Below are 27974 nucleotides of genomic sequence, written 5' to 3'. Positions count from 1 at the left end.
GAAGGAGGACCCCCACTGCCTTGGAAGCACATGCAGTCCAGCAGCACCAAGATCTAGATGCGGAAGGCATAAAGGATGAGGGTACTGTCGATAGAGAGGACGATGTCGCTGTAGGCATAGCAGACATCATCGTCATATGTACAGGATAAATATGATCATATTTCATGTTGGACTCCTGACACATGAATCGAAGACCTTGTTTTCTTGGATTTTATCTTCTCTTTGGAAGAGAGTGCAGTTTTGTGAACAGTGGTAATGATGCTCTCCACAGTTGGCACAGATGGATGAAGGGGCACATGGGCGTTTGTGTTCGACTGATGTCCACAATTCCTATAGATGGGGCCGGCGTTACAACGCAAAGACATGTTTCTGAGTCACGTGGATCTGAAGCACCACATGGCAGGGGAATGTATGGTTTCACACTGCCCTTGACCGGGCAATGAGTCGCCTTCAGAGGTCAAGGTCCACCCTATTGTCCTCTGGTCCCCCCTGGACATGACAGACAAAATGCACACCATCTCTCCAAATTGGCATATAACTCATCACCGGCATGTAAAAGCAGATCGTGGTGGAGTCTTATGTGGGAACATAGCTACAGGAAGGTCACACAGCTTCTCAGAGGGAAGCAACGCCCACAACTGAGCAGGGGATGCCGCTTTAATCCGAACTGAACCACTTTCAATTTTCGAAAACTTCCCCAAAGGCGTCATCAAGGTATTCAACAAAGAGTAATGGTTTTATGGTCAGAAAGGAACTCCTTTGATCCTTGATTGCACTAAATATTGTGGAAAGTAGTTCTCCTCTTGTCTTCTAGCCTTAAGTTCCTTAAATGAGGTAGCCAGGGAAGGAAGCAGTGTGGGGTAATCTCCATCCACATTGTAGCAAGCTTTTCCTTCACAAGAGATCACTAAGGCCATGTGGCCGTGGGCGGAAGAAAGTTCGAGTTGCTTCGTTTGCAAGTTATCAGCCTTGGTGCCACTCGCTCAGAGCAGGAGGGCTCTCCCCACAGGCGTAACACAGCGATAGTAATGGCTTCCTGGGTGGGTAACTGTCGCCTGAAGTTCCCCTGCCTGAGGTAGGATGGGCACATACTCCTTGGCGTACATGGGGAGTTTCCAGCTCATGCACTGCTCGGTCAGGGGGCTACATCATGTTGGGCAACTTTCACCACACGGTCTGAGCTTCTGCAAAATTTGGAAGAGGAATGGTAGGACAAACTCATCAATGGAATCCATGTTGTGAAGGATGGAAAGTTGTAGAAAGTGCCAAAAGAGCAAAAATTGGGTGTCGAAAATCATAAACCAAATGATACAATGGTCGGCACCAAGAAGACCATTCACTGGAAAAGCAGAGGAAAATAGTAGTAGAAGGATGGATTTGCAGCATGAAAGGGAAGTAGCGCTACAAGCTCCAGAGCACCGTGTTGGTCAAGCATGTACTCACGAAAGAGGTGTAAGCCCCCAGCTGGGATTTGCGAGTGGGACAAGAAAGGAAATAACTAGTTGTGGTACAGGAGAAATCAAATGAAACGTTGGCTGCGGGGCATGATGGGAATTATTATGATTTTGTTTAGTGACGATGTTCACTTTCATTAATATGGGTACGTCAAAGAGCATTTGGGGGATTGAGAATCCACATTTCGCGAGCGAGAAGTCTCTTCACCCTCAATGGGTAACTGTGTGGTGTGAAATTTCCAGTCAAGAAATAATCGGTGCTATATTCCTTGACGGCACGGTGACTACCGAACGGTACGTGAAGGTTTTATAGGGTGATTTCATCTCCATTACCCAAAGTGACCCTGATTTGGAGAAGATGTGGTTTACGCAAGACGGAGCTCGGCTCCCTCGAAGCAGGAGAGTGTTTGATGTCCTGGAGAAGCACTTTTGAGACCGCATTGTTGCTTTGGGATATCTAGAGGCCATTTCCCGCCATATTCTCCGGATCTGAACACATGCGACTCCTTTTTGTGGTACTATATTAAAGACAAGGTGTACAGCAACATCCTCAAAACCATTGCTGAGCTACAAACAGCCATTCAGGAGGTCATCGACGGCACCGATGTTCCGACACTTTAGTGGCTCATACAGAATTTGACTATTCGTCTGTGCCAAATCAACGCCAATGATGGAAGGCATATGCAACATGTCATAACTTAAATTCGAATATCTGCGGTGACGTTTATATGTTGAATAAATGACGTGCATGCCGCAGTTTGTAAGTATTTAAAGTTTTTTTCTTATAGTTCAATAATTGTCACCCTGTGCACAAATTAGTAGGAATGAATGAGTGCTGTGTAACGAGGCAGTTCAGGTAGAACAATTAATTAAAAATTACTTTTCCTTAGAACAGGAAACATGTAAACGTAAACTGCAAGAATAGCTAGTCACCTCACTGATCTGTCCCTCACTATTTATTTTCACCCCATTAAGTGCGACATAGGGGACAGTGTTGGGTTGGTCCTGGGGTGAATGCCCAGGAGTAGATGGGTGCTGAGAAGGATAGCAAAATAATTAGAAGCACATGTAATACGTAAGTAACGTTGTTTTATTTAACTTCAATCAGCAAGTCCAAATAGTGGCCAACAAGCTCGTCATATACAATCTCAGTAACGGGGAGGCAAACTGGCAACACTACGAAGGCTCCAAGTAAATTCCACGATTAGACTGGCTGTCGTCGTTGCGGCATCCTCTTAAGCCGCTTTGTTTGTGTCGCACTGGCGTGTGCAACACTACAGGCACCGTTATTTAATTCAACGTTTATATTGCAAAAATGTGCAGGAAAGCTGCTTCGAAGGTATTGGTGCCGTAAAGAGGGTGGCAATTTTTGCCGTTAGATGTAGGAATACCGTATTTCCCGATAGTCCTGTGCAAAGTGTACAGGACAAGGCGCACTTACGCTACTTTCGAACCCATGTGGCCGCGTTTTTCCAACTGGGGGGAGTGCTTGCCCTCGGCCTATGGGGTTCGTTCCTTCGGGTCATTCTGCTTTTTTGTCCCGAGCAAGTTAGTGGGAGATTCGCTCAACATACAAATTTGAAAGATGGAGCTATAAAGCCGCCAGCGTCTCTTTGTTAAAAGTTCAGTTACGCAGTCGCTCTCAGGCCTCCTCGATCGACGCCGCCAGGACAACGTGTGAGCAGTTTTTTCCACGAGATGAGCCCATTCTCGTCATTGCTTTCCTGCGGCACACTCCCTCCTCTCAGTTCGGTTCGGCAAGTGTTTACTGCTTGGGGTGACTGGCTGTAGAAAACCAATTTGTTCTTGCCAGGTTTTTTGTGTGTCTGTGCGTGTGCGTGTGTGTGTGTGTGTGTGTGTGAGAGAGAGAGAGAGAGAGAGAGAGAGAGAGAGAGAGAGAGGGAGAGTGCGTGCGCATTTATATGTGTTGGTGCACGCTTGCTCTCCAGTGTATTGTTCCACTTAATTACAAGAGACACTTCGCCCAAAACGAGGTGCTAATTTCAATAAAAGGAACATGGGTGTGACAGGCCAATTTCAGCTGTGTTATCACTGCTAGAGCCATCAACAAAGTTTTATTTGTTTTTCTCTTACAAATATGTATCTTATTGCTTGCAGTAACGGCGACAGCAAGGAGGAACTTCATCCCTTGCAACCGCTGCGATAAAAATTACAGAACACGAACCACAGCTGGCGTAGAAATCATAACAGCTCTAGTTCTAACATCTCCCAGAACGTTATTCCACCTCCACATTCCGCCGTTATCTGCTCATCTCCTCCCTCCATGTTTCCTCAATTTCTCGACGTAGGAGCGGTCTGGCTGCAGCCGCACGTATGGTTTCCATCCTATACTAGGTCCTTTTCTTAGAAAATATACAAAATTTTTTACGATAATATGTCCTGATCGTAAGTGTACAAAATCGGGAAAGCGGGGCAGACTCTGGTGAAATGCGCGCATCCCTATAACGACTGTTGGTCTGGTACATCGGCGACTCAAGAGCGACTCTCAGGTATTACCCACATTCGTTTAGCCATATCCTGGGATGATTACCCACAGCCGTTTCAGGAAAGTTAATGCACACACAGTTATACACAAAGAAGTTTACACAATTAAAAGAAGGCAGCGCGCACAATTTCCCTTCCTTAGATTATATGACGAGAGCGGCGTCAGAGAAGGGGTCCGGTAGCAAAGTTGACAAATGAGATAATGGACCCCACCGCAGACAGCATTAATACTTCAAGGGAAAAACTGAAACTAATAAAAGAGGCTACAGCGAGATAAGAATGTACCAAAATACGATAATGTTAATATTTATGCTGTTTAGAATAATGTAGGTCTGCGTAAAGGTAATTAACAAGAAACTGCTTCCGAAAAAAAACAGTGATATGAAATAAAGATGCACATGGGTGGGGGTGGGGCGGGGGGTGGAGGGGGGGGGGGAAGGAAGCTTATGTCTCAGTAGCTTGATGTGATTCTTATTCGAAGTATTCAATCGGAACTGTGGCTAGACTAAGGTTATTGAGGTATAATATTTATTATCAAAAACAGTCTTGATCACAAATTATTTATTCCGGTGACCGGTTTCGACCACAACTGTGGTCATCTTCAGACCAATGAGCTCATTGATCTGAATATAACCACAGTTGTGGTCGAAACCGGTAACCGGAATAAATAATTTGTAATCAACTGTGTTTCTGATAGTAAATACTAGTAATAGCACTGATCTCTGGTTGCTCTGACAATGTATTCAAAAGCAGTTATTGAGGTATGCTGATGTTGAACGTACGTCAGGGTCAACTTTTATGACCATTAGGCAGCCTATAATTGACTGGAATGTACCTACTTGACATAAATGGCTTCAGAATGAGACTTTTACTCCGCAGCGGAGTGTGCGCTGATATTAAAGTTCCTGGCAGATTAAAACTGAGTGCCGGAACGAGATTCGAACTTGGGACCTTTGCCTTTCGTGGGCAAGTGCTCTACCAACTGAGCTACCCAAGCTCGACTCACACCCCGTCCTCACAGCCTTCCTTCTGCCAGTACTTCGTCTCCTACTTTCCAAACTTTACAGAAGCTCTCCTGCGAACCTAGCAGAACTAGCACTCCTGAAAGAAAGTTCTGCAAGGTTCGCAGGAGAGCTTCTGTAAAGTTTGGAATGTAGGAGACGAGGTACTGGCAGAAGGAAGGCTGTGAGGACGGGGCGTGAGTCGTGCTTGGGTAGCTCAGTTGGTAGAGCACTTGCCCGCGAAAGGCAAAGGTCCCGCGTTCGAGTCTCGGTCCGGCACACAGTTTTAATCTGCCAGGAAGTTTCATATCAGCGCACACTCCGCTGCAGAGTGAAAATCACATTCTGGAAACATCCCCCAAGCTGTGGCTAAGCTATGTCTCCGCATATCCTTTCTTTCAGGAGTGCTAGTTCTGCAAGGTTCGCAGGAGAGCTTCTGTAAAGTTTGAAAGGTAGGAGACGAGGTACTGGCAGAAGTAAGGCTTTGAGGACGGGGCGTGAGTCGTGCTTGGGTAGCTCAGTTGGTAGAGCACTTGCCCGCGAAAGGCAAAGGTCCCGAGTTCGAGTCTCGGTCCGGCACACAGTTTTAATCTGCCAGGAAGTTTCATAAATGGCTTATCATATTTTCCCAGGGAGGATTACACATATATGATTTGAAGGTTTTAGTGGCGGACCCCATGGATAAATTGCTCTCATTTTTGTCGTCGCTTAAATACTGGATAAATGCGGGGAAGCTTCTAATGTGAAGAAACATCAAGTGGCAGTATAAAACATAACACTGTTCTCACCTTACGCCTAACTTCTTATAGACCGAAGTATGTACACATGACTTGATGAAAATATTGGCCGTCTGTATAAGAGGAGGAGTCTGTTTTGGTCAAAGCTTACGCCAGCATCTTCGACACAAAATGGTTGATTATATCCATCTCTCACATCCAACTGCAAGTCGTTCTGTATATTCCTCTGTCACACCATTGCGTCAAGTACTCGCTTCCAGTTATCGTAGACTGCGTAGCTGTTCTCTCTGTTATGTTTTTTGATTTAGGGACAATTTTCCAGAACCTTTTTCGTAACAGAGCGCCGGTAGCTCGAGGCCTGGACCGAAATTCTTACTCGCTGCAAGACTGCATATAAGTCAGGAGAGTAACCCTTGGTCTTGAGAGTTTGCACATCATATTTAAATATAAATAAATATCGCTTATGTAATGAGAGTGTATTTCAGGCAATCATAAGATTATTATTGTAAAAGGAGAAACCAGATGTATTTCTGATAATATGTTTCTTGTTCTTTACGTAGATGCAGGAGACAATCACTAAAAAGTGGCTGTTTTATTCGAATTAGATGGAGGAAAGTTAGGGTAATCAACTCCACCAAGATTTCTAGCACAATAGCTATTCTATACAGACACCACTCCGTCTCGAGTATAGATAGCTGCTAAGTCCAAACAAAAGAAAGTTCTATTCAAGGTAAGCATTGTCAAAGATTTCATATTCATCTTCGCGTAACACTTTCGTTAGAGTTCAGAATGCACCCACACAACACCCATGGCTGTATATTTGTGGAGGTGATAAGAAAATCATGGTATGAGATTCGTTCTATGCCGAATGACATAGTAGCTTTGTACGCAATCTCCTTTTCGAATCAGAAGCAAGTTGCCCAAATTATTCCAGTCACCTGTCTTCTATGTAATTCAGTTTGCACTTACTTATACTTCAAACGGTCGTCAGCAGGCACTCCTTAAATTATCTACGTTTATTTACTGGAATTTAAACGAAGCCGGTTAGAAATTAACCAAATTCCCAACGTCAGTGGATATACGCATACTTACCTCTTTGATGTCGTTTCGTCCAGAGTTTCAGGGCCACGGCATTACTGCACGTCTGAGGTAATACTGAGTTGTGAATAATTTTATCGATGTTTAATTAATTAATGTTAATTAAACATAGACTTATAGGTGAAAATAGTATCTGAATGCACCTGATGTGCAGCATACTGCCTGGAAATGCGCTGTAAGGACAGACTGCATTTGTTTGTAGTGGCTTCAGTGTATAATTGGTTATTTTCACGCATTTATTTTACCCTGTTCTCGACCCACCCCCTCAAGAAAGCAATAAACGCTTCACAATTCCACATTTAGATACAGTCTCATTGGACGTAGCCAGAAACCTTAAATCCAGGAAAGTAAAAACATCATTTTATGCGCACGACACTGTTGGACAATTTCTTCCCAATAGTAAGGACAGCATTCCATTTTGGAAAAGACTGGCATTTATAAAATGATTTCTAATTGTGACAAATTCTGTATAGGTCATCCTGACAGGGCAATATGTACCCGCTTAAAGGAACGCCACAGAAGTTGGAAACTTAAAGAAAGCCAATGTTACAGGTTAAAACATAAGTATTTCCTCACACCCATAAAGGAAGGAATATGAACTATCTTGAAATAATGAAAATTAATAAACACATGTCCATCAGTCCAAGTTAAGTCCTGATGACGTAACACAGTTACCTTATTCGCCACTGCAGGCAATCACCATAATCCCATCCAGGCCACGATGCCCCATTTTCCTTTATTTCAGTTACTATAATTTCTCTTATTGTGGTAAAAGAATTTTCCTTTATTTAAACACAGCTGCTTCTCTGATCTGATTAATATCACTAATATGTCTTATCCGTTTGTAATTTAGGACGTATTAAAGAAAAGGCTATTTTGTTAAGATAAACCTTTGGAACATGTCACCCACGCTCACTGTTCAATTAATTTGCTTCTATGAACAACTGTTGCAATTTGTATATTGTTCATCAGTTAGTGTGTCACATATATTAGTTTAATAATTTTACATCTCATTTACACTGAAGTAAACCCCTTTGTTTTACTCATAAGTCGAGCACTAACATTTTCATCTCTAAAAATAGAGATACTATGTAGATGCACTGGCTTAAAATTTTTGACCCAACAAAATTTCACTGCCCATGTACTTATCTTTGTACCCTGATGATGGTGTAACAGCCGAAAACCAGTTTGTGAAATAAATAATAAATGTTGTAGAATACTACACCGTTGTTGCGTCTGTTTCAATTTATAATGTATAAAATATCCTGTCAAGAACCTAATCGTAATCCCATTCAGGCCATGGTGTCCCATTTTCCTTTATTTCAATGAATGTAGTTCAAGAAGGGCCTATTTTAGAAAGGGTGTTCTCCAGTTTATAATTTATTAGTAAATAGAATAAAACAGTAGTGATCTTCATGCACACGAAAGACGCCACTTTTTCTTTTGATTCAGCATCATTATAATGTACCGTGCATCATTATAAGTACCATCAGCTGAATACAGGGACGAATATGCTGTCTTAAATTTTTATTCAACGGAACGTGTAGCACCCCCATGAACCATGGACCGTGCCGTCGGTGGGGTGGCTTGGGTGCCTCAGTGATAAAAGATAGCAATAACGTACGTACAGCCACAATGGATAGGTATCTGTTTAAAGACCAGCAAACGTGTGATTCCTGAAGAGGGGCAGCGGACATTTTAGTACTTGCAGGAGCAACAGTCTGAATGATTAACTGCTCTGGCCTTATAGCATCACTCAAACGGTCTTGCTGTGTCGGTAATGCGGACGGCTGAAAGCAAGGGGAAATTACAGACCTAGTTTTTCCCGAAGACATGAGGCCCTACTGTGCCGTTAAATGATGATGGCGTCCTCTTGGCTAAAATATTCAGTCATGGTTCCAATATACTACCATAAATTATTTACAGAAGAATGGAAAACCTGGAAGAAGCCGATTTCGAGGAAGATCAGTTTGGATTCCGGAGAAATGTATGAACACTTGAGGCAATACTGACCCTATCACTTATCTTAGGAGATGGGCTAAGTAAAGGCAAACCTATGTTTATAGCATTTGTAGTCTTAGAGAAAGCTTTTGACAATGTTGACTGGAATACTCTCTTTGAAATTCTGAATTTAGCAGGAGTAAAATACAGGGGACGAAAGGCTATTTACAACTTGTACAGAAGCCAGACGGCAGTAATAAGAGTCGAGGGGTGAGAAAGGGAAGTTGTCTTTGAGAAGGGAGTAAGGCAGAGTTGTAGCCTGACTCAGATGATATTCGATCTGTACGTTGAACAAGCAGTAAAGGAAACTAAAGAAAAATTTGGAGTAGGAATTAAAGTTCAGGGAAAAGAAATAAAAACTTTGCGGTTTCCCAATGACATTATAATTCTATCAGAGACAGCAGAGGTCTCGGAAGAGGTTTTGAACGGAGTGGACATTGTCTTGAGAGGAGGATATAAGATTAACATCAACAAACGCAAAACAATGGTAATGTAATGTAGTCTAATTAAATCTGGTGATGCTAAGTGAACTACATTTGGAAACGAGACACTTGAAGTAGTAGATGAGTTTTGCTGTTTGGGCAGCAAAATAGCTGATGACGGCCAAAGAAGAGAGGATATAAAACGTAGAATAGCAATGGAAAGAAAAGCTTTTCTGAAGAAGAGAAATTTATTAACATCGAAAATAGATTTAAGTGTCAGGAAGTTTTTTCTGAAAGTGTTTGTCTGGAGTGCAGCCATGTATGCATGTGAAACATGACCGATAAACAATTCATCAAAAGAGAATAAAAGCATTTGAAATGTGATGCTACAGAAGATTATTGTAGGTTATATAGGTAGATCACGTAACTAACGAGGAGGTACTGAATAGAACTGGGGAGACTAGAAATTTGTGGCACAACTTGACCAAAAAAAGGGATCGTTCGATAGAACACATTCTGAGACATCAAGGGATCACCACTTTAGTATTGGAGGGTAGTGTGGGGTGTAAAATCGTAGAGGGAGACCAAGAGATGAATACCGTGAATACATTCAAAAGGATGTAGGTTGCAATAGTTATTAGGAGATGAAGAGGTTCGCACATGATGGAGTAGCATGGAGAGCTGGATCAAACCAGTCTTCGGACTGAAAATAACAACAACAATTTACGTAAGATGAACATCTCGTTTGTAATTACGTAAAATGAACTCACTCTTGTAATTATGTAAATGAACGTTGTTAACTACAAATAGCTGTATGAGGTAGAGAATAGCACAACCACCGTTATCATCTGAATGCCGTTGCTTCTCGTTATGAAGTTCATCTCCCTCCAGATACTTTCACGGATGCTCGTCTGTTACTTCGTCTTACGTTACACTTGTTTCGTATCTGCCAGTGTAGCGTGGTCTCGTAAAATGTTTCATGACTGGTAGACAACATGTAGATTTTTAAACTGAGTGTATCCTGTTGCATTACAATGCAAAGTATGTAAGTTAACCCTAGCAATACCAACGCGCTTTTCATAACACACATTACCACGGGGAGGAGGTACTTTACGCCCACCTCAAAACAATTTAAAAAAAAACTTCATTCGTTAATCCTTGTTGACTTATATTAAGAACATACTTTTTAAAGAAGTACTGATGGTGTGTTAGTAGGGACCATAATATGAAAATATCTTTTAGCAAGTATACTACAAAGAGGTGTAGGGTGCTTTATGCACACCCTAAAAAAATTGAAAAATAATTAACGAAATTTGTATTCCTTAAATTTTTGTTGTTGATTTTGGTCACTACATAATTTTTAAGAGATATTGCAGTCTTGAACCTGAAAATGTTGGGTATGATATTCATTGGGGAAAGAGACATCTGCTGCTCACACTTAAAATTTGGGTTAAGTTTAACGGAAAAATTTAGATCAGTTATGGAATTAGGTAGAAGAATTCATTAGAAATAATACTATTTACTTCAAAATTTAAAAAATAAAGCAACCAATTAGATTACAATATTCCCAAAAGATGAACACAAGATACTCCCCCCACCGTTTAGTATTTCGAGGGTTAAACGAACTGACATACTAGTAATTTCATTGACGAAGACCTGTCTTCTTGCTTGTCTTACTATTTTTGTTCAGCAGCAGTGAATCACAGAACGTATTTCTTGAACTCTCCGATATACATCACGTACCGCGAGAGTTTTCCCTGTATCTATCGGTGCGTTCGTTGCTGTGTAAGGCATGTTTAACTCTCCTTTTATGTTTTGTCTCCTTAAGATAACGTTTACTGTGTATTATTTGGTTAGAGTCTACCTCTACGTCTGCATCTACACTCTACAAGTCATCTTACTGTGTGTAGCGGAGGATATTTCTGATACTACTATTGTTTCTTTCCTTCCTTATTCCACTAGGCAATGTTCACCAGACCTACCGGAAATCTTCGCTACCAGCTCTAATTTCTCTGATTTTTCCATCGTATTCACTTCCTTAATTTCTTGTAAGAGGATGCAATATGTTGCCTGAACCTTCTTGGAACCTATATGCTTGGGACTGTAACAGTGAACCACCGCGCGGGATTAGCCGAGCGGTCATGGGCGCTGCAGTCATGGACTGTGCGGCTAGCCCCGGCGGAGGTTCGAGTCCTCCCTCGGGCATGGGTGTGTGTGTTTGTCCTTACGATAATTTAGGTTAAGTAGTGTGTAAGCTTAGGGACTGATGACCTTAGCAGTTAAGTCCCGTAAGATTTCACACACATTTGAACAATTTTTTAAACAGTAAACCTTTCCATGACGCAACTTCCCTTGAAGCACTCGCAAGGGAAGCTGGACGATCTTTTCGGTAGTGCTCTCGCGATAAATAAACGAGGCCAAAATGCGAATCTGTGCTCTTATTTGGATTTCGTCTATATTCCCTACCAGCTAGGTAATCGTCCCATACTGACGTCCATACATCACCTTAGGATACTTCCAATGAATCCCTGTGTGCTTCTGGCTCTCTCACTAATTATATGCGGCCGTTTTATTCTAAGTTGTTCCAGATGTATACTCTTAGATTTTTAACGATGGTTCTCGCTTGAGTATTGATGTTGTAATGCCTGTCCCAGTTTCAGAAAAGTTATTGTTCGAGGTGTGCGCAAAGTTTCTGAAACAATATATCGTTTCTGTTGACGCGGTACAGGAACTGCTGAAACATTTCGTAGTATCGGTTAAGTATACAGTAGTGGCAGAAAAGCAGCACATTATTTTTCAAATACATTGGGACACATTAGACTAAAAAAATACCAAAAACAAACAAGAAAATAGCAGGTCAAATTATGTACGAATAGACTGATGTTAAAACTCACGCTGCTCGCCAAGGCATTAATACAGAGCATGGACTGTAGTGGCCTTCCACACTGTCCTGGGTCGCACGTGAAATAATTTCTGCCAGTGTGGACGACTCTATAACGAGAAAAACTTGTTGCGCTCCGTTGGCGACGATCTAGTCGATTCAGCCTGGCCCGATGAACTGTACGATTTTTTTTCCAATTGTCGTTTTCGAACTAAATAGCAATTTTAGCAACCCCGAGACCGCCTCTTTAGCTCTGACGTCTGGAGTAATAAATCTACCCATCAAGTAATTTGCAAAGCCGGTTCAATTTACGTAAGTTTGAAGTGGGATGCATATAGGAGGGTTGGAACTTTAATAGTGGCAACTATTTATTTACAGCTCGTACAAAATAGATACGTGTTTCAAAGTTTTACTGACCTTCAGAGTAGTCACCAGCATTGTGTATAACCCGTTGCCAGCGATGTGGAAGTCGTAGGGTAATCTTAGCGGTGCCTGTTGGGGGGCGGCGCAGTCTATTGCCCGACGGATTTGTAGCAGTTCTGAAGAGACTTTCCTTCAGTTTAGAAATCGAGTTGAACCTACGAGGGCTTAAGTCAGGGGAATGCAGTTGGTGGTATTGCACTTAGCAGCCCCAGCAGTCAAACAAATCAGTAACAGCTTGCACTGTACGTGCTTGAGCATTGTCCTGCAAAACGATGGTCAGATCCTGCAGAAAGTGTCATCACTTCTGTCTCTAAGCTGGTCGCAGGTTGTGTTGCAAAAATAAACGGCATGGAGACAGAAGTTATGACACTTTCTGTAGGACCTGACCATCATTTTGCAGGAATTCTTAAAATGCAAATTCTCTAAATTTGTCCCTCATGGTTACTTTCTCAAGGCCTTCATCGTCTTCCCTTGAAGGAGCCCCGTTCAAGTTCCTCGAAAATTACTGTTACACGTTTTTATGTGTCATACCGATCTCTTTCAGTCCCAAAAGTGCGTCTCTAAAATCGCTTAATACCTGTTGTCATGCCTGGTGGTTTCTTCGCATAAAGTAATCGTCAGTACCGTATTTCTAATATTGACGTCTCTCCTCTGACACTGTACGGTAGTCAAAAATTGGTACGCTAGCATCCCTATCCATGAATATATTATTAAATGCGAACCTTAGTTTTTCTGTTTTCAATCTGATGTATTCAGTTTTCAACAACGGTGAATACATCAGAGATTGAATGGAAGATTTCAGTTCAGTTATCGACTTTACTATGATTAACATGCACCCTGAGATTGGACCGTTGTGTCGCCGCTGAATGCATCTGTATGATGACACATAGTGGAATCATAATAATCTCCAGTCCGTTACAAATGACACGTACTATGATGTAAGAAGAAGTCTAGCCAGAGTCATGCCTTATTGTGGTTCTGATACAAATAGTCGGAGGAATGCCGTAATGAAGCGGTGTGACATTCCAGTAGTTGCATGTGCCTGCACATTTTCCTCAAAAGCGTTAGTCAACCAGATCGCTCCTCCTGTTCCTAAGACATTCCGAATCATGACGTGCGTTTCTGCAACACAACTGGAGCAGTTCAGTAATCCGCCCATCAAGTTTCTCACAAATCAAGAACGGGACTACTGAATAAAATAATTCGGTGCGTAAGGTAGAAGACTCGCATTCGGCAGGAGCTGGTTTCTGAATGTCTTTTCTGCCATCCAGACTTGAATTTTCCCTGGATGAATGCTAGGCCGGTCTCTTCAAAGGGGACGCGGTCGATGTCTGCACCATCCTTGTCCACTAAGAGTTTATGCTCAATCATCACGTTGTGGGCGAGATGTTAATCAAAATGTTCAAATGTGTGTGAAACCATATGGGACTTGACTGCTATGGTCATGAGTCCCTAAGCTTACACACTACTTAACCCAAATTGTCCTAAGGACAAATACACACACCAATGCCCGAGCGAGGACTCGAGCCTCCGCCGGACCAGCCGCACAGTCCATGACTGCAGCGCCTCGGCTAATCCCGCGCGGTGGATGTTAATCCCTTATTCTCCTTCACCTTCACTCAAGCGTTTTGTTTAACACTGGTCTTGTGGTCTTGATTATAAATCACTTTGCTGAAGATTTGACATTAATGAAAGATATACAAACAAAGGATCAAGAATTTAGACAGCTCGACTACATTACTGTCTTAAAACCACTGCTTACTGAAACATCAATCTGCATTAAATGATGCTATACGAGATCCCCCCCCCCCCCCCCCATCTCCCATTAGACCATGGACCACGCCGTCGTTTGGGTGTCTTGCGTGCCTCAGTGATACAGATAGCCGTACCGTACGTGCAGCCACAGCTGAGGGGTACCTTTCAAGAAGCCAGACAAACGTGTTGTTCCTGAACAGAGAGAGCAGCCTCTTCAATAGTTGCAGGGGCAACAGCCTGGATAATTGACTGATCCAACCTTGCAACATTAACGCAAACGGTCTTGCTGAGCTGGAACTGCGAATGGGTTCCTCTTGGGTAAAATATTCAGAAGATAAATTAGTTCCCCATTCGGCTGTCTTGGCGGGGACTACTCAGGAGGATGATGTAATTATCAGAAACAAAACTGTCGTCCTACGGATCGGAGACTGGAATGTTAGATCCCATAACTAGGAGGGGGGAGTGTTGGATTAGAAATTTAAAAAGCAAAAGGCACAGGTTGAAACTAGATATTATGGAAATTACTGATGTTTGGTGACAGGAGGAACAGGACTTCTCGTAAGGTGAATACAGAGTTATAAATACAAGATCAAACAGGAGTAACGCAGAAGTATGTTTAATAATAAGAAAGTAGGAAAGCGGATAAGCTGCTATTAACAGCATGGTGAACACATTATCGTAGCCAAGACAGACACGAAGCCCCCGTCTACCACAGTAGTACAAGTTTATACGTCAACAAGCTCCGCAGATGATGAAGAGATTGAATTAATGTATAACGAATTAAAAGAAATTATTCAGATTGTTAAAGGAGACAAAAATTTATTTATGTTGGGGGATTGGAATGTGATAGGAAAAGGGAGACAAAGTAAAATAGTATGGAAGGAAGGAAATGAAATAGGAAGCCACCTGGTCGAATTTTGCACTGAGCACAATTTAATCATCGATAACACTTGGTTAAAGAATCATGAAAGAGACTTGGAGACACCGGAAGGTTTCGAATTGATTATATAATGCTGAGACAGAAATTTCGGAAGCAGATTTTAAATTGTAAAACATTTCGAGGAGGAGATCTACATTCTGACCGCAGTTTATTGGTTAATAACCGTAGATTGAAAATGAAGAAATTCGCAAATGATAGGAACTTAAGGGACGTCTATAAGTTGAAAGAATGAGAGGTCGGTGAACGTTCCAGACGGAGCAGGTGAAAGGAATACAGGAGAGCTTTAAGAGATAAAATTGTGAAGGCTACTAGAAGGCCTATAAGTCATTGAACAACGCAAGACATAGTGAATTTAACTGGCGAAAAGAGAAAATATAAAAAAGCAAAAATTGAAGCAGGTGAAAGGGAATACAAAAGTTTAAAAATATCAGTTTACCGGGAAGTGCAAAATGGCTAAGCAGCAATGGCTAGAGGACAAATGTAATGATTTAGAAGCATATTTCACTAGGGGAAAGATAGATATCGCCTACAGGAAATTTAAAAGAGGTCTTTGGTGAAAAAAGAAGCAGCTGTATAAATATCAAGAGCTCAGATGGAATGTAGGGAAAGCTGAAAGCTGGAAGGAGTATATAGAGGGTCTATACACGGGAGATAAACTTGAAGACAGTTTTATAGAAAGGGAAATGAACAGAGGTGGAGATGAGATAGGAGATATGATACTGCGAGAAAATTTCACAGAGATCTGAAAGATCTAAGTCGAAACAAGGCCCCAGGAGTAGACGATGTTCCGTCAGAACTACTGATAGCCTTGGGACAAACAGCCGTAACAAAACTCTTCCATGTGAGGTTCAAGATGTATGAAAACGGAGGAGGAATGTATTAATTCCCAATTCCAAAGAAAACAGATGCTGAGATGTGAAACCTGCCGAACTATCAGTCTAATAAGTCACGGCTTCAAAATACTAACACGAATGCTTTACAGAAGAATGGAAAAACTGGTAGAAGCTGACATCTGGGAAGATCAGTTCGGAATCCGGAGAAATGTAGGAACGCACGAGGCAATACTGATCCTACGACTTATCCAGAAGATATGACAAGGAAAGGCAAACCTACTTATATAGTATTTGTAGACTTAGAGAAAGCTTTTGACATTGTTGACTGGAATACTCTCTTTGAAATTCTGAAGGCAACATGGAACGATACGGGAGCGGATGGCTATCTATAGAAACCAGACTACTGTTATAACAATCTAACTGTTATAACAGTTTAGAAGGAAGTGAGACTGGATTGTAGCATATCCCCATTTTATTTACTCTACACTTAGGAAGCAGTAAAGGCAATCAGTGAGAACGGGCTAGAAATCGGTAGATTTTGCGTACATGAGCAGGCAAACAAATGATTATAATTTCTGTAAAGTTGGATGATTTATCCAAGAGAAAGAGCTTCACAAATTGAGATAGTCAATAACGAGTTGGTCCACCTCTGACCCTTATGCAAGCAGTTACTCGGTTTAACATTGATTGATAGAGTTGTTGGATGTCCTCCTGAGGGGTATTGCACCAAATTTTGTCCAACCGGCACGTTAGATCGCCAAAATCCTGAGACGGTTGGAGGGCCCTGCCCACAACGCTCCAAATGTTCATAATTGGGGCGAGATCTGGCTACCTTGCTGGGCAAGGTAGGGCTTCACAGGTACGAAGACGAGGAGTAGAAATTCTGTCCGTGTGTGAGCGGGCATTATGTCAGCCCAGGATAGCTTGCCATGAAGGGCAACAAACCAAGGCATAGAATATCGCCGACTTACCGTTGTGCTGTAATGGTACCGCAGATGACAACGAAATCAGTCTTGATATGAAAACAAATGGCACCCCAGACCATCACTCCTGTTCGTCAGGCTGTATGGCGGGCGACAGTCAGATTGGTATCCTACTGCTGTTTGGGGCGTCTCCAGATACGTCTTCGGCCTGGAATCTCATTGACTGGAGTGGAACTGTCATCAGTGATGAGTCTAGCTTCGAAATGAGCTCCGATGACCAGTGAAGACGTATCTGCAGACGCCCCGGACAGCGGTCAGATACCAATATGACTGTCGCCCGCCATACGGTCCGACAACTAGGTGTGACGGCCCGGGGCGCCATTGGTTTTCATACTAGGACTTCTATGGTTGCCACCCGCGGCACCTTTACAGTTCAGCGGTACGTCGACGATATTCATAGCCTCGTTTTGATGCCGTTCATAGCAAGCAATCCTGGGCTCGCATTTCAGCGAGATAACGTCCGCCTGCACACGGCGGGAGTTTCCACTGCTTGCTTTCGTGCTTGCCAAACCCTATCTTGACCAGCAAGGTTGCCGAATTTCTCCGTAACTGAGGATGTCTGGAGTACTATGGGTAGATCCCACGAACTGGCAGGGGATTCTCACAATCTAACGGGCTAACTGAATAGAATTTTCCACTATATCCTTCAAGAAGACATTCAACAACTCTATCAATCAATGCCGAGCCGAATAACTGCATGCATAAGGGTCAGAGGGAGCCCAACGCGTTAGTGACTGACTCAGTTTATGAAGCTCTTTTTCTTAAATAAATCATCCAATTTGCCTGAAATTATAATCTTTTGTTTGTCCGTGCATGTAAATCACAACTACAATGTCGGGTAATGTAGTTTAACTCCACACTAACTTACATTGTGCTCCTACAGATATCAGTGCTTGGGCTACCTTTTTGAAATCGGAACCATGAGCCATACCGAATGGGCTAGGATCTACACAGCACGTGAGTGCTACTGAATCACAAATAAGGCGCTTTTTGGTTGCAGTGACTATCACTTAATTTTCGTTTTACATCCTCTACAATCTCACAAAACACAGCTTTGTGAGGGACCATTTGATCCTGAAAGACGGCCATTTTCGCCCTGTCAATGCTGCACTACGCAGAAAGATCGTGCACCCAACTTTTCTATTATGCCATGAGTAGTCTCACAATCCTCCATGCTTCAGTAAGATGTGAGGAGTCCACAATTTGGAAGTGACCGCAGCGCCACTATTGACTCATAAAACTAATGGAGCTATAGCGTGCCGTAACAATGGACCCTTGATTTCAAATGTATGGAACCCTCAACATTAGACTTTTACTTGCTCCGTTTCTGATTTCTAGCGCCTATAATGAGTTTGTCATTTAATTTGATAATTTTTATGATATACCCTCCATTGTACGCGTGGAAACGAAAAATCATACATTTTCATTTGTCACCCACATAGCATGTGTCGAATGCGGTGGGAAGATGCATACTGTCCAGCAAATTGCAAACTACGTAAAGTATGCTGCTATACAAGCCCCCCCCCCCCCACCCGCCCCCCCCCCCCTCCCCCCAACCAGCAATCGACAGGTATGGCAAGAATTTCCTCTAGATGACGTTCGGAGGTTCGTTACTTATATTTCACAACGACTACAAGAGTGTATTCGATCCCTTGATGATCACATGTACTGATATTGACGAGGGGCGTCAGCGACGATTTAAGCAAAATTTAATCATTTAATACCCATTTCTGCCAGCGTATAAATGCATCTGCATCACAGCGATGATTTCAAAGCAACTGGTATGTGACGCAACAGAACTTTAAAATCAGGAGTCGGTTTGCTTGGCGAAAACGGCTCTTCATTTATCTACATGAAATAGGCAGATAGAAAGCAATAGGTAACAGTTTTTGCACAGCAGTTAAGTTGCTGAATGAGACGGCCGTGCCACAGCTTGGTGTAAACATCCGCTCTGTGTTTGAAGGAATGTGACGGTCACGAGGAAGAAGGCGATGAGTGTGTACTTGGGGACGCTAGCACTGTGTGGACGAGTCATTCCTCGTGCTTCCCCAACACGCGCTTCTGTCTGATAAGGCTTGGAGGCGAGGGGCAAGGGTCGGGAGGCGTCCAAAGGGCGCAGCAGCCAGTCAGTGCTGGGTAGGTGGAGGTGGAGGGGGCACAACCCTGGCTTCACCCTGCTGGCGCAGAGGCGCTCGTAGCATGCCGCCCCGCGTGACTCAACCATCTTCCTAATGACTCGCCCGTATTATTGTTGTTGTTATTGTTATTGTTGTTGTCGTGTTGTTATTGTTTTTATCTCCACAGCGTCCATCGGTCTTATCACAGACGTCACTGATGCAACAGAGTCTGTTGATGACGCAGATTGCTATCCTCGCCTCCTTTCCCGATTCCATAGATCCTATGCTTTGTCACCTACTGATTCCAAGAGTAAGTTTATTCATTACTCGGCAAAACTGACTGCTGATCTGGTCAGGGGGACGGCAAAGTCGTGTTTTGCGCCCGAGGAACACGGAGGGAAATCAGTAACTGCGGTCACTCGAGAAATTCTACAAATGCACCATTGTCACAAATAACACGTCCCTAAGCCAAAGCCCCCGAAGCAAAACAATTCAACATGATCGTTCGTTTTGATAATACTCTTTCTGACTATTGATAACATTCATTCACAATGTACTGTGTATAAATTCGTGTTTCGCCTGAATAAACCACTGGCCACTGTAATTCTGGTGCCGGCCGAAGTGGCCGTGCGGTTAAAGGCGCTGCAGTCTGGAACCGCAAGACCGCTACGGTCACAGGTTCGAATCCTGCCTCGGGCATGGATGTTTGTGATGTCCTTAGGTTAGTTAGGTTTAACTAGTTCTAAGTTCTAGGGGACTAATGACCTCAGCAGTTGAGTCCCATAGTGTTCAGAGATATTTGAACCATTTGTAATTCTGCTGCTTCATTTATTCCTAAGAAAACGTTTTGGACTATGCCCTCTCATTCGCATACGCCACGAGACGTTTATTTGGGCACCTTTTAAATCCAAATCCCAAAACCAGAAAAAAAAATTCTCAGTGTTTCATTGATAGCTATGAAGTCAGCTTTTTGCATCAATAGCTGGTAAGTTTTCACATAATTGGTATTTCCTTTTATTCTTCATCTACATCAACATCTACGTGATTACTCTGCAATTCACAATAAAGTGTCTGGCAGAGGGTGCAAAGAACCACCTTCAAACTGTCTCCCTACCGTTCCACTCTCGAATGGCGCACGGGAAAAACGAGCACTTCAATTTTCTGTGCGAGCACTGATTCTCTTATTTTATGGTGATGATCATTTTTCCCTGTGTAGGTGGGTGGTAATAGAATCTTTTCTCAATCGGAGGAGAAAGCTGGTGATTAAAATTTCATGAGAAGTGCCCGTCGCAACGAAAAACGCCTTTGTTTTAACGATTGCCACTCCAATTCCAATTCACGTATCATGTCTGTGGTATTATCTCCCCTACTTCGCGATAATACAAAACGAGCTGCCCTTCTTTGTACTTTTTCTATGTCATCCGTCAGTCCTATCTGATGCGGATCCCACACCGCACAGCAATACTTCAGAATATGGCGGACTAGCGTGGTGTAAGCAGTCTTTTAGTAGACCTGTTGCAACTTCTAAGTGTTCTGCCAATTAATCGCAATCTTTGGTTGGCTCTACCCACAATCTATGTTATCGTTCCAATTTAGAGTATTTGTAATTGTAATCTCTAAGTATTTAGTTGAATTTACAGCCTTCATATTTGTGTTACTTATCGCGTAATAGAAATTTAGCATTTTTCTTTTAGTACTCATGGGAATAACTTTACACTTTTCTTTATTCAGGGTCAATTGTCACTTACCGTACCATATCTTATCTAAATCATTTTTCAATTCGTTTCGGTCATCTGATGACCTTACAAGACGGTAAATGACAGCATCATCAGCAAGCGATTTAAGAGAGCTACTCAGGCTGTCTTATAAATCGTTTATATAGATCAGGAACAACAGAGCGCCTATAACACTACCTTGGGGAACGCCGGATATTATTTCTGTTTTACTCGATGACTTTCCGTCTACTACTGCGAACTGTGAGCTTTCTGACAGGAAATCACGAATGAAGTCGCACAACTGAGGCAATTTCCATATGCACGCAGTTTGGTTAGAAGCAAAGCAGCTTAAATCACTTAATAAAGGCAAGGCCTCCGGTCCAGATTGTATACCAGTCTGGTTCCTTTCAGAATATGTTGACACAATAGCTACATATTTAGCAATTACATACAACCGCTCGCTCACAGAAAGAACCGTACCTAAAGACAGGAAAATTGCTCACGTCACACCAATATCCAGAAAGGTAAGCAGGAGTAATCCACTGAATTAGAGGCCCATATCAAATGGTTCAAATGGCTCTGAGCACTATGGGACTTAACTTCTGAGGTCATCAGTCCCCTAGAACTTAGAACTACTTAAACCTAACTAACCTAAGGACATCACATACATCCATGCCCGAGGCAGGATTCGAAGCTGAGACTGGAGAACTAGAAAACTCACAGAAACAATAAGTTAATTATTGCAAGTGAAATGTAAGATGAAAATAAACAAGCTAAAAAGATTATGAGATGTTCTACAGTTGGATTTTAAAAAGTTCGTCATCCTGGGAGATGCACGACTCATCCAGGTGAAGGAATTCTGTTACTTTGGTAGAATTATCTCCTTTTACGGAAGATTCAAGAGCTAGATAACATCAAGAATCGCTAAAGCCGAAGATGCACTTAACAAGATCTTTATTAACATCCAAATCGACTTCTACAGAAGTAATGAAGCAGTTCATAAAAGCACTTGCGCGGATTGTAACTAAGAGAAATTAAATAATTAAAATTGACGTTCTTGGAATCTGTTGACGGCGGCGATCACTATGAATACCGTGGATCGACAGAGTGACAAACAAGAAAAAAATCGGATTTGCAGAATGAATAAAACAAAACACCAATTCATACCGAAGTAGTTTTCAGTTTCTATTTTAAGGCGCTCATAAAATATAGTTACTGATACTGAATTTAGTATTCCTTTCAATGTTTAGAACTCAATTACGCCAACGAGTACAAAAATACACAGCAAATTGCTGAAGTACGTAACTTTTTCAATGACCATCCCAGCAGTCATAAACGTCATATGAGAATGTGTCGGTTTGCTGAATGATTTCTGTACCAGTTATTTTATTGGTGTTGTATTGTTGTTGCTAAATACATACTTAAGAACTCTACATGAAAGCTTTCTGATAACAGGTATCAACACGAATGCTAATTCTCAATCCTTCAACCGATGTAATATTGTGTATACCTGTAGCTCTTTGATCGCTACATCTAATTTAAGGCAGACCACCACTCTTTAAAAGTGAACATAAAAATGTGACTTTCACTGTGTGCAAAAACACTCGTAACGACAAAAACCTTTGGAGGTAAGGAGATATTGGCCGAAGCTTGCCTCCGAGCTCCGTGTAACATTATTCCTTCACTTTAGTCGTGGCTCTATAGTCCAACGCCTCTGGACTCGAAAAGACGTTTGGTGGATCCTCCAAGCCTTTTTCACAGGTATTTTGTCGACTGAACATTGATGGTTAATAGTCAACTCCAAAGAATAACGTCCATATCTTCTCGTATACTACACCATCGTATTAAGGTAGTTGTATTACAATTCTACATGTCTTTACATCAGTTATTGCATCATCAATGACCGAATTGATCTGAAACTTCATTCATTTACTTCTAGAATGTTGGAATAATACTGTGTAAAGTCGACTCTTTTCTGATCATTTCACACATATTACCACACTTCCGATCCTCAATTACGGCCGCTGTGTCGCTCATTCAGCACCTCCGCTGTCTACATGAAGGATAACAAACAATATCTTCTTCGGCTGCATAAATCAGTGTGATTCCACAAATGTTATACCAGAATGAAAAATTCCCCAATCATAGAACATAAAGGTGAATATGTCCTGAACGCAATTTGGAATGCAAAAGAAAGGAACTAGCTTTTTTTACCTATCTTGCAGCTTCAAAGACATTTAAATCAAAACAACATAATCGCGCTTTTTTTGCTTGTTAGTATTAGTAGCCATGTAATATACCTGTAACACATCGCGTCAAGTAAAATAACATGATATATGATGTCATTTCGCATAACATGACGCATGCCGTCATGTCATCCAATATGACATTTGTCATATCGTGTAACATGACCCAACATCTCATTAAAGTTTAGGATACATCCATCTCCACTCTGGGATACTTCCTCTTATAGATTGACCTCCACTCCCGGAAAATTCCTGCGATAAATGCATTACATTCTCTAGAAGCACGTAAATTTGTGTCTGTTTGTTCTTACGTCCGTCACTACCCATGTAACAGCGGATGGGGTGGGTGAAATGGCCTCCTAGGGGAAGAAGCAATACCCCAACCCAGAAATAAAAAATTGTTTTGTATTATCCGCAGAAAGAAATCAATCCCCAGAAATTTTATCCCAACCGGTTACTTTCTTCGCTATTCCAAGTATGCTCTCCAGGCATATGATTATATATATTGTTTAATACGGCTGGCGAATCTTTTGGATTTTAGGCACCGGATCAGGACCTTTAGCCTAAAACCTGCAAAATGCGGGTATGCCAACACGCCAGTAAGAGAGCCCACTGAGCTGGGGAAGTAGGGTTAGCTTGTAAAAAAGCATGAATATGTCCAGACGTTTCTATTTAAATATCTTTGAATCTGCCAGTTAATTCTAAAACTTAGATCCATTCTTTTACATCCCTAACTTTACCCAAGAAATATTCGCCTTTTGTGTGCTATGACAGGAGCATTTTTCATTTGGTTTCCAGTTTATACTCTACCATAATTTTGCGTTTCCACCTTTTATTCTACCTAAATTTTGACTTTAGACCGCAATAGTTTGGCAAACAATGTAGATAATTGTTGACTCGGACGACGATTGATCGGGTAAAGGATTTTTTATTGTCTTTCAAACAATATTGCTTATATCGTGACAAAGAATAAAGCTTTCCAGAGCAAGAGAACAACCAATTACTACGTGCATTTGACTACCTTATTATAAACTTTGAACCGTTTCACACAAGTCTGAAATACAGAAGTGGCGCCCGCGTAAAAAAACTCACAAAAAAAACTTTTTGATCGTAAAATGTTAATGGAGTTAGATTTTTGAAAGAGAGTTTTCAATTTTTTCTTAAGAGTTGATTTTCTTATTTATGTAAGCCACTTTCGACCGTTTTAGCGCATTCAATTCACGTAAGAACGAATTTTACATGCTACATTTACCTCGACTTTCAAAGAATCGTATCTTCAAAGAGGATAATAAATATTGCATGAAAAAATTATTTTTTTGCTTCATACATTTAACTGTCTTCGTGAAAATTTCGAACCGATTCGTACAAGTTTAAAGAATATAAGTGTCAGGCTTCAAATCAAATTCACTTCTCTGCTAGAGGGGTTGGGGGTTGGGTTGTCTAAGGGGAAGAGACCAAACTGCGAGGTCATCGGTCTCATCGGATTAGGGAAGGACGGGGAAGGAAGCCGGCCGTGCCCTTTCAAAGGAACCATCCCGGCATTTGCCTGGAGCGATTTAGGGAAATCACGGAAAATCTAAATCAGGATGGCCAGACGCGGGATTGAACCGTCGTCCTCCCGAATGCGAGTCCAGTGTGCTAACCACTGCGCCACCTCGCTCGGTGCAGGCTTCAAAAATCTCACGGGAAAACGTGTTTTATCTGTTTCCTTTTACATGTTTTTGCACATAAAATCCGAATAGTGCACATGAAAATGGTGGAATTAGTTGAGCATTAAATTCAGACCAATTAATTTTTTTTGCAAAATGAAATAACCTATAAACAATCTGTCTGAGCGCCGCCGGCCGGAGTGGCCGTGCGGTTCTATGGACTGCAGTCTGGAGCCGAGTGACCGCTACGGTCGCAGGTTCCAATCTTGCCTCGGGCATGGATGTGTGTGATGTCCTTAGGTTAGTTAGGTTTAATTAGTTCTAAGTTCTAGGTTACTGATGACCTCAGAATTTAAGTCGCATAGTGCTCAGAGCCATTTGAGCCATTTGTCTGAGCGCCAGCTCCGGTTCGTTGTCCAAACCTCGCTTAATTTACTCTGACATAGCTGTAGTAAGACAGATGCATCCCGCTCTACAGAAGCACTTAAATTAGTGCCTATTTGTTCTTGTATCCCTCACCATACGTTGATGATATGGGGGAGAAATGGCCCCCTCGGGGGACGAAATGAATCTCCCTGGCCCTGGCTAAACCATGAACTTTTTACCCTATGTTCTAGCACAAATAGGAACCAGGCACCAAGATATCCTCCCTCGCCCACCCCCTCCCCCCGCACACACCGCCATTCTGCGCCCGGACTTCTGAGACATACAGGCTGCAGCGCTTCCACGCTGTAACGCTTGCTGTATGCTACGAACGACCTGCTCCCTGCCGACTTCCATGATGTCGTTATTGTAGGAGAATATTTGCAATTTATACATACTTTCATTCAAATTTTAAACGCGCTCACTTTTGATAAACCCTTATACCCGATGAATACTTCTACCCTGCACGATAGGGTGCTAGCGATGTGATGGAATTTGTCTGCCGATTAAGCCGAGCATCAAAGGAGGCGTCGCGCCAGCAGATAGCCGGCGTCTTTATATAGACAGACCTGCCGGTGATTGCTGTGTTGGCAGACTTTAATGACATTGGCGCTCGAGAAACAAGATAGCGTCTCGGAGACAAACAGGAGACGTGTGGACAGTCAGGACCAAGGACAAGGCGAGGAATCTAAAACTCTTCAACAGAATGAGCTAAACATCCGGTGCACGCAAAGCACAAAGTTGACCGTGTGTCTGGAAGGACAACCTTCCCACCTAACTTGAACTCACCTTTTGTTCTTCGCCCCTGTGTGGTACTCATACAGCCCAAAGACCTAACTCTGCTTCTCGATTTGTTTCCCTTTACCTCAATGTAACTAACGTTGGCTGTGAATAAACAGGAGACGAATTGAATGAAATCTGTTTTCACTTACTGGATAATCTTTCGATGATACCAACAAGGATTCTTGTTTTATCGTTAATAGTACCATAGATTTTCATTTTTGGTATGGTATAGACTAACGTTTTCCAACTCTTTTCACACCAACTGGATCTTCTACTTCCTTCATGGTCTCTGTGCAATCTGGTCTTTATTAAACAGCTCCGTGGTTGTTACTTGTGTCCCATAACTGACCAGCGAATTGATAAAGTTTGTAGTTGGCGCTATACAGGGTGTTACAAAACGGTACGGCCAAACTTTCAGGAAACATTCCTCACACACAAATAAAGAAAAGATGTTATGTGGACATGTGTCCGGAAACGCTTAATTTCCATGTTAGAGCTAATTTTAGTTTCGTCCACCTACGCTCAATGGAGCACGTTATCATGATTTCATACGGAATACTCTACCTGTGCTGCTAGAGTATGTGCCTTTACAAGAACGACACAACGTGTGGTTCATGCGCGATGGAGCTCCTGCACATTTCAGTCGAAGTGTTCGTACGCTTCTCAACAACAGATTCGGTGACCGATGGATTGGTAGAGGCGGACCAATTCCATGGCCTCCACGCTCTCCTGACCTCAACCCTTGAAACGTCCCCTTTGAACAATTTATACAGGACTGTGCTTAACCTGACACACAATATTTTTAGCGCAACGCAATCTGACTTTCAAAATTCCCTACAAAACAATGGCCCTGACTAACATTTAACTATACCTTTCACAAATCACTTACCTCACAAAAATCTTCGCTGCTCAAGCTACTGCAATACAGCGAGCGCCACTACTGCCAGCTAAATAAAAGATTCAAACTATGGAAGGCACTAACTACTGATAGGGATAGTTAGCAAATGAAAGATATTAATAGAGAACAAACAATGTATTTACCTTGATATCATCATATATAAATATATCAGTTCATGAAAAATTACAAAACTCCGCCATCTCTCTCCCCACATCCACCACTGCTGGCGGCTCACCTCCAACTGCGCAACGCTACGCGCTGTTCACAGCCAGCTGCCTAACACTACAATGGCGAGTATTACAACAATGCAAAGCAGCCACAGACTGCACACAGCACAGCCAGTGATTTTCATATTGAGCGCTACGTAACGTTGCCAATAAGAAAACATAAACAGCCTACTTACATAGAGAAAACATAAACAGCCTACTTACATAGCCCCCATGCTCCCCACAAAAAATTTTACAAATTGGATTGGGCAGTGGCCAATACAGATTTGAAAAATTTTTTTCATAATTACAATAACAAAGAAATCAAATGCACACACTTATTGATACAATGTTGGTCAAAAGCTAAAATTGTCTCACAGTCTATAAAGACAGTCCTAATCGTACATAACAGGAGCATAGCAGTGTTTTTCTCAAAGTCTGAGCAGTAAAAGAAAATGCACACGGAAGTAGTGGATTTCCATGCAGTCTTGAAGAAGTAGTGTTGTCCTTCCAATGGAAAGACAGTGCTGACTCTCGACATGCAGACAGGTAATGGGCCACAACAGAGCAAACCCACTGCAGAGTCAGTCGAAGTTTTGATGAATATTGGTAGGTAGGTCATCACAGAGCAGACCCACCGTAGTCCTGGTACAGATTACGATATTGGTGGGCCACCAGAGGTGCAGACCCACTGCAGTCCTTGTAGAGATAATGGTATTGGTGGGCCACCAGAGGTGCAGACCCACTGCAGTCCTTGTAGAAATAGCCAGCAGCCATCTGTTGTGACTGTGCAGGTGCACAATCACCATTGAAGAGTCTTGCGGATAATATAGCAAGTCCATAAACCACCACTTGTGCACTCACAAAGTTTCTGGAATTGTCCTTAGAACCAGCAATGCTGTTA

This window comes from Schistocerca americana, chromosome 2 (genome assembly GCF_021461395.2).
Source record: "Schistocerca americana isolate TAMUIC-IGC-003095 chromosome 2, iqSchAmer2.1, whole genome shotgun sequence".
NCBI classification, from domain to species: Eukaryota; Metazoa; Arthropoda; class Insecta; order Orthoptera; family Acrididae; genus Schistocerca; species Schistocerca americana.
Note: the sequence above shows the minus strand (reverse complement) of the source record.